This window comes from Micromys minutus (genome assembly GCF_963924665.1).
Source record: "Micromys minutus genome assembly, chromosome: 16".
Lineage (NCBI taxonomy): Eukaryota > Metazoa > Chordata > Mammalia > Rodentia > Muridae > Micromys > Micromys minutus.
The window spans coordinates 38534259-38542863 of record NC_137985.1 but is presented as its reverse complement, the minus strand read 5'-3'; positions in this window follow the sequence as shown (position 1 = coordinate 38542863).

The window sequence follows — 8605 nt, the reverse complement described above, 5'->3', positions numbered from 1 at the left end:
TTCATCACCAGGGGATCTGATGCCTTCTTCTATAGCATTCACAAACAGACACATATTGATAACAATAATTATATATATGAGATATATAATATATATTAGAGAACAGTCCAGTAGTTCTCCTTTAAAAATAATTATTTCACTAAAAAGTTTTTTTAACACATTGATACTTAGCTATGAATCTAACCAAGCAGATGGTGGATTTGTATACTGAAAACAACAGCATCTGTAATCACTTTTGAAAGAAATAAAAAAAGATCTAAATATGGCAAAATACCATATTCATTGGTTATAAAAGTCAGTTATCAGTGGCAGATTCATTCTTTCCAGAGTGATTATAGATTTAACACAATCTTAACCAGAATTCCAGCAGGATTCTTCCTAAGTACAAAGGAGTTGTAAAAGTAAATAAAATAAGCCAAACAAGTTTTTACAGTAATATGAGCAGGGGGGACTCACTTCACCCAGTTTTGAATCATACAGTAATTAACATGGGTGGTGCTCATTAAAGGAGTGGCCTGGAGGACTGAGGTGGCAGAGCTCAGTGATGGAGCACTTGCCTTGAGGTACTGTGTGCCATCCCTGGCACTGAAGGATAAATTAACAACAGCAACAATAATAAAAACAATAAGCAGATCCCTGGACACCGATACATTCTATGGAGTTTAGCTGAAGCCCAATTACAACTGGATGTGAACGTTTAGACTTTTCAGCACAGAATGCTGGAACCCCTAGTCACCAAACAAACCAAACCAAACATTAGCCACTGTCCTGATTAAAAGACAGAAAACACTAAAGATGTTAAAACAACAAATGACATCCTCGTGAGCTTGGATTTGGCAGTTTCGGCTTTAACGCACTTGAAAAAGGAAAAGTTAATCAACTGATGGTAAAAAGTTCAAATAATTTGTTCTTTCAAGGGTACAGCTAAGAGACTGAGGCAAGTCACAGAGAAAGCATTTGCAAAGCACATTTCCAAGCAAAGACTCCAACTCTTGTATATATGTAGAACTCTGAAAAACTGTATTAGCCACTGTTCTGATCACTGTGTCAAAACACCAGACAAAAGTGACTTAGGGGGGAACATCTACATTGTCTCCCCATGGCAGAGGTGTGAGGCAGCTGGCTGCATGTCTGAGAAAGAGGAGACCTGATTGATACACAGCTTGTGTTCTCCTTCTAGGCAGCTTGCTTTCTCTAGTCACATTCAGGGTGGGAGGATCTTCCACCCTCACAAACACACCTGAGGAGTTTCCATGGTGATTCTAAATGCAGTTAAGTAAACAACGAGATTAACCCTCACACAACTCAATAAGAAACAACCAAAGAAATGGTTAAAAAAAAAAAACATTTAAACAGAACTTCACCGAAGAAGATCTACAGATGGCAAATAGGCACAAAAAAAGATCCTCGGCAAAGGTCTTTAGGAAAAACACAAATCAAAACATCAGAGATGTCATTAGACATCGATTATATATCCCTTAAAAAATACTGACTCTACCAAGTGCTGGAGAAAATATGAAATATGGAACAGATACTCTGTTTGGAAACAGGACATTTCTTTGTTAAATACATAATTACAAGTGGCCAAGAAAAGCTGGAGGGATGGGACAGCAACTAAGAGCACATTATGTTCTTGCAAAGAATTGAAGTTTGGTTCTTAGCACCCGACTCACAATCCCCTGTAGCTCCAGCTCTTCTGGGCTCCTCTGACACATGCACTCATATGCTCATATGCACACACAAACATATATATAAAACAAAGCAAAGATGATTCAAGAATCCCACCTGTAGTCATTTGTTTCAGAGAATGAAAACTTATGTTCACATAAAAAAACCTGTGTGCAATTGTTGAAATCTGTGCTCACCTTGGTTTTTATATTATATACTCACCTTTGCATATTTGTGCAAAGCTCTTAGGAGAAACAAACTGTACCTGCAGGGAAATGGCTTTGGAGTTAGACAGAGGAGATCAACCTGAACTTGACCAGAAGTGTGGAATTTCTGAGACTGTTGGAGGTTTTCTCCACTCATACATTCTTCCCGGTGGTGCCCATGCAGACACCCAGCCTGGAAAGCAGTCTGCCCCTGGGCTTTCTGAGGGAAGAGCATAAAAATTGATATTGTTCAGCTATAATGCAGCAGCTCAGTAAGATTAATCTGATTTAAGAAGGTATATGACTTTCCTTGCATCTTAGTGGTATGAAGCAAGCTCCTGCTGGCTCTGTAGAAGTTATTTGGAAACCAGGAAGAGAATGACTGGACCATTGATCAGAAAGCATTAGTACAGCGTAGCATCACTGCTATATTACATGTTCATATGTTTAAACATTTGGTTCCAAAATGCTTGAGGGTAGCAATGTTATTTTGAGGGAATTAGAGTGAAATTGTGGAACTTTAGGAGGTTGTGGTGGTTTGAATAAGAATGATCCTCATAGTTCATATATGTGAATGCTAAGGGCCTGGCACCATTTGAAAGGATTAGAAGGTGTGGCCTTGTTGGTGGAAGTGGGTCATGGGGGTGTGGGCTTTGAGGTTTCAAAAACTAGAGCTAGTCTCAGTGACTTCTCTTCCTGTTTCCTGTGGATCTGGATGGAAAAACTCTCATTTACTTCTTCAGCACTATGTCTGCCTGTGTGCTGCCATGCTCCCTGTCATTATGATAATAAACTAAACCTCTGAAGCTGTATGCCAATTGAATGCTTTATTGTAAGAGTAGATGTGGTCACAGGAACAGTAACTTAAATAGAAGTGGAGCTTTGCTGGGGGAAATGGATCTGATTTGGAATGGATGTTGGAGACAGGGTCAGAGGAGTGAATAAGACAGGTTTCTAACAGAGTGCCCTCTGCTTCTGGTATAGTGCTAGGATGTAACATGCCACTCTGCAGTCCTGGTCCATTATGCCTTCTCTACCAGTGACAGACCCCAGGGGCTTTTACAATCCCACACCCTCCTTATAGCTTCTCTCTCCCACTGAGGGTCTTACAGCTTTCCTTTCTTATGGATGGCTTTTGTAGTCCTACACCCTCCAGGAAGAAGTGCTTCAACTTTATCTGGGCACCCCCTGGAATGTAGGACAAGGACCCCGATATATGACCCAGACGCCAAGCAGCACTTCTTCCCAGGGAGAAGTGTCTTATCTGGGCTGCCCCTGGAATGTAGGGCATAGGCCCTGAGATGCAACCCATGAAGGCAGCAGCCAATCTATTTAAAAGTCAACTAAACTCACCATGTTTGCATGCCTAGTCACCATCGCTGTAGCCCACAGTTACTAAGTGTATAAAAACTATACTGATGGAGGGCTCGGGGTTGCCTCTCCTCTGGATGTAGGCCACCCCAGTGCACTGGACTAATAAACCTCTTGCTTTTGCATTGATCATTCATGGGAGCATCAAATAGATAAGACTCAATTTAGGTCTTATACCAGGAGGGATTGAAACTCTCTAAAACCACCCGCCAAAATAGACTCTTCCTCTCTATGCTGCATCTGGGCAGGATTTTGCATCCATGAGAAGAGATGTAACCAACACAATCATGTACCACAAAAGAGAAGAGAGCCTGGGCACATCTCCTAGCAACGCCATCACAGAATGTAAGGACCACCAAGAAAGGTCATCCAGAAGCACCAAGGAGGAAGGGAAAGAGTTGGTGACATGGAAGTTGGTGATTTTGTCAAGGAGGGAGTAATCTACCGAGAAGGATCACATAGACTACAGTGAGATGAGAACTTACAAATGAGCACTGGATGTAACAACATGAACCTTCATTAGTGTGGGCAGATGACTGTGGGAAGGAATGAGTTTGAAGACATGTGACAAAAGGAACAGGAGACGTTCACTTGCTGTTTTGTGACTTAGAGAGATGGCCAGCTAGATAGCCACCCGCACTAGGTAATAGTATCCATTCCTGAAAGACAAGCCCACTGCTTAGAAGCTAGGAGAAAGCTTATACAGATAAACGGTAAATTTACTAGAGCTTAGAGATTTGCTCACATGACCTCTCTTATGACAAAGGAGCTAGTTAATAATCTCTTTGTGTCATTTGCTTATGGCTGTCATCCCATGTAGCTCTACAGCATGAAGGGGAGATACACACACTTTGCATGTGAGGAAACAGAGGGATTGACTTGCCCGGGATCACATAGTCAAGTGAGTGGCGGAGCTGAAATTTGCATCTCCAGGTACTCTGGGTCCAACCTCTACTACAACAGTATAATTAGAAAAGCACAGGCGTGGCCTCTTGGAGACTCTGGGTTGAGTAGGGGAGGTGTCCTGTGATGTCTGCATTCCTTCTCTTATTCAGAGGAGGAGAGCTGGCAAGGGTCAAAGATCAGGCCAGGCCTTCGTCTTTCTGGGAGGTCTGTTTTAAACAAGGCTTTGTTCCTAGGTGGTCCAGGGCTGATCATCTAGTACATGGCCCTCCCTGTTTCCTGGGCAGATGTGCTGCAAGACCAGGATGTTGTTACTTCCTGGGCTGAGCCACAGATTTTCCAAATGACTTGAGGTAAGGATAAGTGTAGAGGAAGTGGAGAATGAATGGTATGTGCCTTTTAGAGCCATTGACCCAGATCTCAGAGACAAAGGTGTACTGAGTGACAGCTAGTGTGACAGGGCTTCCTGGAACCATCCATTTGGGTGTGAGGGCGAGGCCTCTTCTGACTCCTGATGCCCTTCTCCAAGGTTCTGGAAATTTCCAAATCTAAGCTTCTGGTTGTGTCCAAGGGTTGTGCCCAGCTGTCCCTGGGGAGTTGCTCCACTCCTCCTGTCCTGGGGAGAGAGACACAGAGCCTACTAAGGTCTCATGTAGAGGGAAGCCTCCACATCCACAGGTTCCAAGTGCAGCCCAGGCCCTTGAGAGCCTGTGATTTGGGAGGTGCACTTGTTTCCTTGTTTACAAAGTTGGAATAGTGAGCACTGTGCTCTGTGGGATTACAGGTTTACTGGAATAATGGGTGTCAGGTGCTCTGCACAGCATCTGACACTGGCAGATACTGAATTGTTGTCCTGGTCCTCCTCATTGTCAGTGCCCAGAGCATTCCGAGTGCGTCTGCTCCCATTCTCCCAATTGCATCAGAACAAAGGAGAGCAATTATGAGAAACAATGGCCAGAGGGAAGCTAATCAAACCCCAGAGGCAGCCTGATCACCAGCTAAGCTGTAAGTGGCTCCTCTCCACAGAGTTCACCAGCCCTGGCCCCCACAGTTTCTGGGGCTCTCATTTGCATCCCAGAGAAAACTCCACAGAAACTCAACCGATGACTGAGATAGCAAAGCCAGTACAGTTGATTGATCAATGGAAATGCTTGGGATCTGGGGACCGGGGACAGTATTCCTGTATTTGCCCCCTTACCATCACTGCACAGGACATTCTGGGCTAGTTTGGGAAGTTCCACCACCTCTTCTATGTAAGATTTTTAGTCTTAACAGGCTTAAGAAATATATATATATCGTTTTCTTTGTACAGCTTGATTTTTTTTCCTGTACAGTTTCCATGCCTTTCCCTACTCGCCTATCAGCTTGTAGTTTGAAGTCCGACATACCCTGCGAAGCATCGGTTATGTGGAGAAAGATGTGCAACAGTGGCCAAAGTCTTGTTACTCTGCCCTGGCTTTGGGTTCTAGAGGAATAGTGAGCTTCTTTAAGTGGACTGAGTGTTGGGATTCTGTAAACCCCACCCCACTTGTTACCTGGCAACAGCCAGGTATGCTCTGCTCCAGTTACCTGGCACTATAAAGGGGTCTGCTTGCCCCCTCCTCTCTCTTGTTCTCTTGTTCTCTTCCTCCTCTCTTACCCACCTTGCTCCTTTTCTCCCCATTCCCTTTCCCCCTCTCTTCCATGTGCTCATGGCCGGCCTCTATTTCTCTATTCCTCTCTTCTCTCTGCCCCTACTATACTCTTGACTCTCCTCCCCATTCTCTGAATAAACTCTATTCTGTACTATACCGTCATGTGGCTAGTCCCTCGAAGAAAGGGATTCCCAACATGGGTCCCCCAGAGGCACCCCCCATTGCCCCATGACTTGACACATCACTATAGAGCATATCTGCCCCCCACTCTCTTCATCTTTTTCCTAACATTGGTACCAAAACCGAGGACATTTCTTTTCTTTCACAGAGATACCTGGCTGTCCTCTAAAATGAGTATGTACTGTCTTATGGGCATCAGCCATAGGCTGTCATTCCTGGCCCCACAGCCTCTCAGTGACACTGTGATAGGCTCATACATATCACCTCAGAGTCAGGCATTTAAGAAATGGGTGTGTCTTCTGCTTTGTTTCCTTTGGACAGAAAGCAGACAATATGGCTTTTGACAGTCCCACAGTGAAAAAGGTACAGGTCCTGGAAAGCCCACATGGGAAAAAGCCTCCAGCTGATGGAGCACCCCGAGGGACTGTTAATGGATGAGAACCACATTCTGATTGAGTTAAACCGTAGAAATTATAGGCAGGACTGGAGTCATGTTACTGTGCCAAGGAATCCAGTAGCCACATCCCCCACCATCCTCATGCCTTCTTGGAAAGATGAAACAAGACAAGAGTCAGAGAAAAGATCACCTGGGCACTGGTGAGAGATGTAAATGAAATAGATGTATCATAGGCCAGGCACATGCAGACTTAGAAAATGCTGGCTGTGGCAACAGGCATTCACGTGTGGTAGTGGTGCTGAACAGCCATTAGTGGATACAGTTACAGTTAACTGTTACAGTTAGTGTAGTAAATGCTTAAATATCGAGGGAGCAGCTGGGCAGTGGTGGTGAACACCTTCAGTCTCAGCAGAGACAGATGGATCACTGAGTTTAAGGCTAGCCTGGTCTACAGAGCTAGTTTCAGGGCAGCCAGGGATACAAGGAGAAAGACTGTCTTGAAAATCAAATAAACAAACAACAAAAATGTTCTCCTACTCTTTGGAGTTCATTTCAAACCTCTTCTCCTCGGCCCAGCGTTTCCTGACCTCTGTGGATGAGGCTGGTGGCTCATATGTCCATGTTCCAAGCATGGTATCCACACTTAACCTTCCCTTCCGTCATACAGAGTAGAGGATGCTGTGTAGCTTGTGGCTCACCTGGACTTAGCATGAGTACCTGATACCACTAAGCTCTGGTATCACTGGGGAAGGACTCAATGAACAGAGGCATGTCTGAGATGTCTGGCACTGGGGCAGAGTGCAGGCCATCTTGATTTTTCTACCTACGTCATCAATGAAGCATCCGACAACTTCTTCATGCCACACACTTTTATTATGGAAGCTCATTGCTGGGATCTTCTGCAGACATAGATGCCATCTGCCTCCTTCCCAGCCTTGAAGAGATTCCCTAACGTTCCAGCCCTGTCTGATGCTGCCCAACCACTCCAACTACCTCCAGCTTGCCTGAGCTGGTTTGAGCTGGTTTGAGCTGGTTTGATCTCCCTGCACCTGCCTCTGAGACTCAGCATTTCAAGAGGTCTGGTAGGCACAATGGAGGTTGAAGAGAGTGGAGCTGAGGGACAGCAGGTGACCAAGAGAAAAGGCCCAGGGAGGACCAGGAGCGCATGGCCAACTTAGGCCGCCCAGAAGGGCTGTTTAGAGGTTCTGAGGACAGTTCTTGCTTTCTCTTCATGGCCTTTTGAGTCAGTACAAAGCTGAGAGATGAAGGATGACAGAGGCAAACTTCATAGTCAGCCCTTTGGTGTAAATGATGCTGTATGCCTAGGTTCCCCCAGGGATGGAGGTGAACCAGGGCAGCTCACACATCTTTATTTCTTCTGGCTGGCTATAGTCCTTGGAAGCTAAAACAGTATGCGCTGGATTTATCTCGTCAACCCAAACTAGAGTTTTATTCCCTGAGTATTTCAAAGGTCCTTGGTCTCTACACCGACCTGGAGGGGTCTGTCCTGGGAATTACATCAAGGTGCTTCTCCTTATTTCATGAAACCGGTAATATATCACAGGATCCTACAGCGGTACGACTCCCACGGGTCCCCTGGAGTTCATGAAGTGATTCACGTAAAAACTCCCAAGGTCCCTAAAATTTTTGGAGATTCCTTAAAGTTACATCTGTTTCTATATTTTAAATATAAAAATAAAATCCATCCCAACAGCTTGCGGCCAAAAGCACAGCAAGCCTGAGTCACAGTCATCACCCAGAGATGGACAGCTATGGCAGAGCCCAGCTCTGGAATCCACGGCAGCTGCAAGTGACCGAGAAGCCCAACGCTTGCAGCTCTGATGGGAATGGCTTTCCACCAAGGACAGATGGTCCGGGCACTGAAAAGACAGCCCCTGACAAAACCTGCTGCTATCCCAGCACAGCAATGGTGTCACTGGCCGCTGAGTGTCTGACCAATCCAGGCTGATCTTCAGGTCAGAGTCAGAAGAACGTCAACTGCTGTTGAAATGTTCCAAGCCTTTCCTGGGCTCAATTTTGGCTCCACCTCCACTTACGGACTCTTAGGAACACACCCGGTGCCCTAACTCTTAACTCCAGATTTCCAGCCTGGGATTCTGAGAAGAGTCGAGTTTTCCTGTTTTCTGAAGAACTTGTAAGAATAGTAACACACACACACACACACACACACACACACACACACACACACACGCGCGCGCGCGCGCGCGCGCACACACCACACTCTC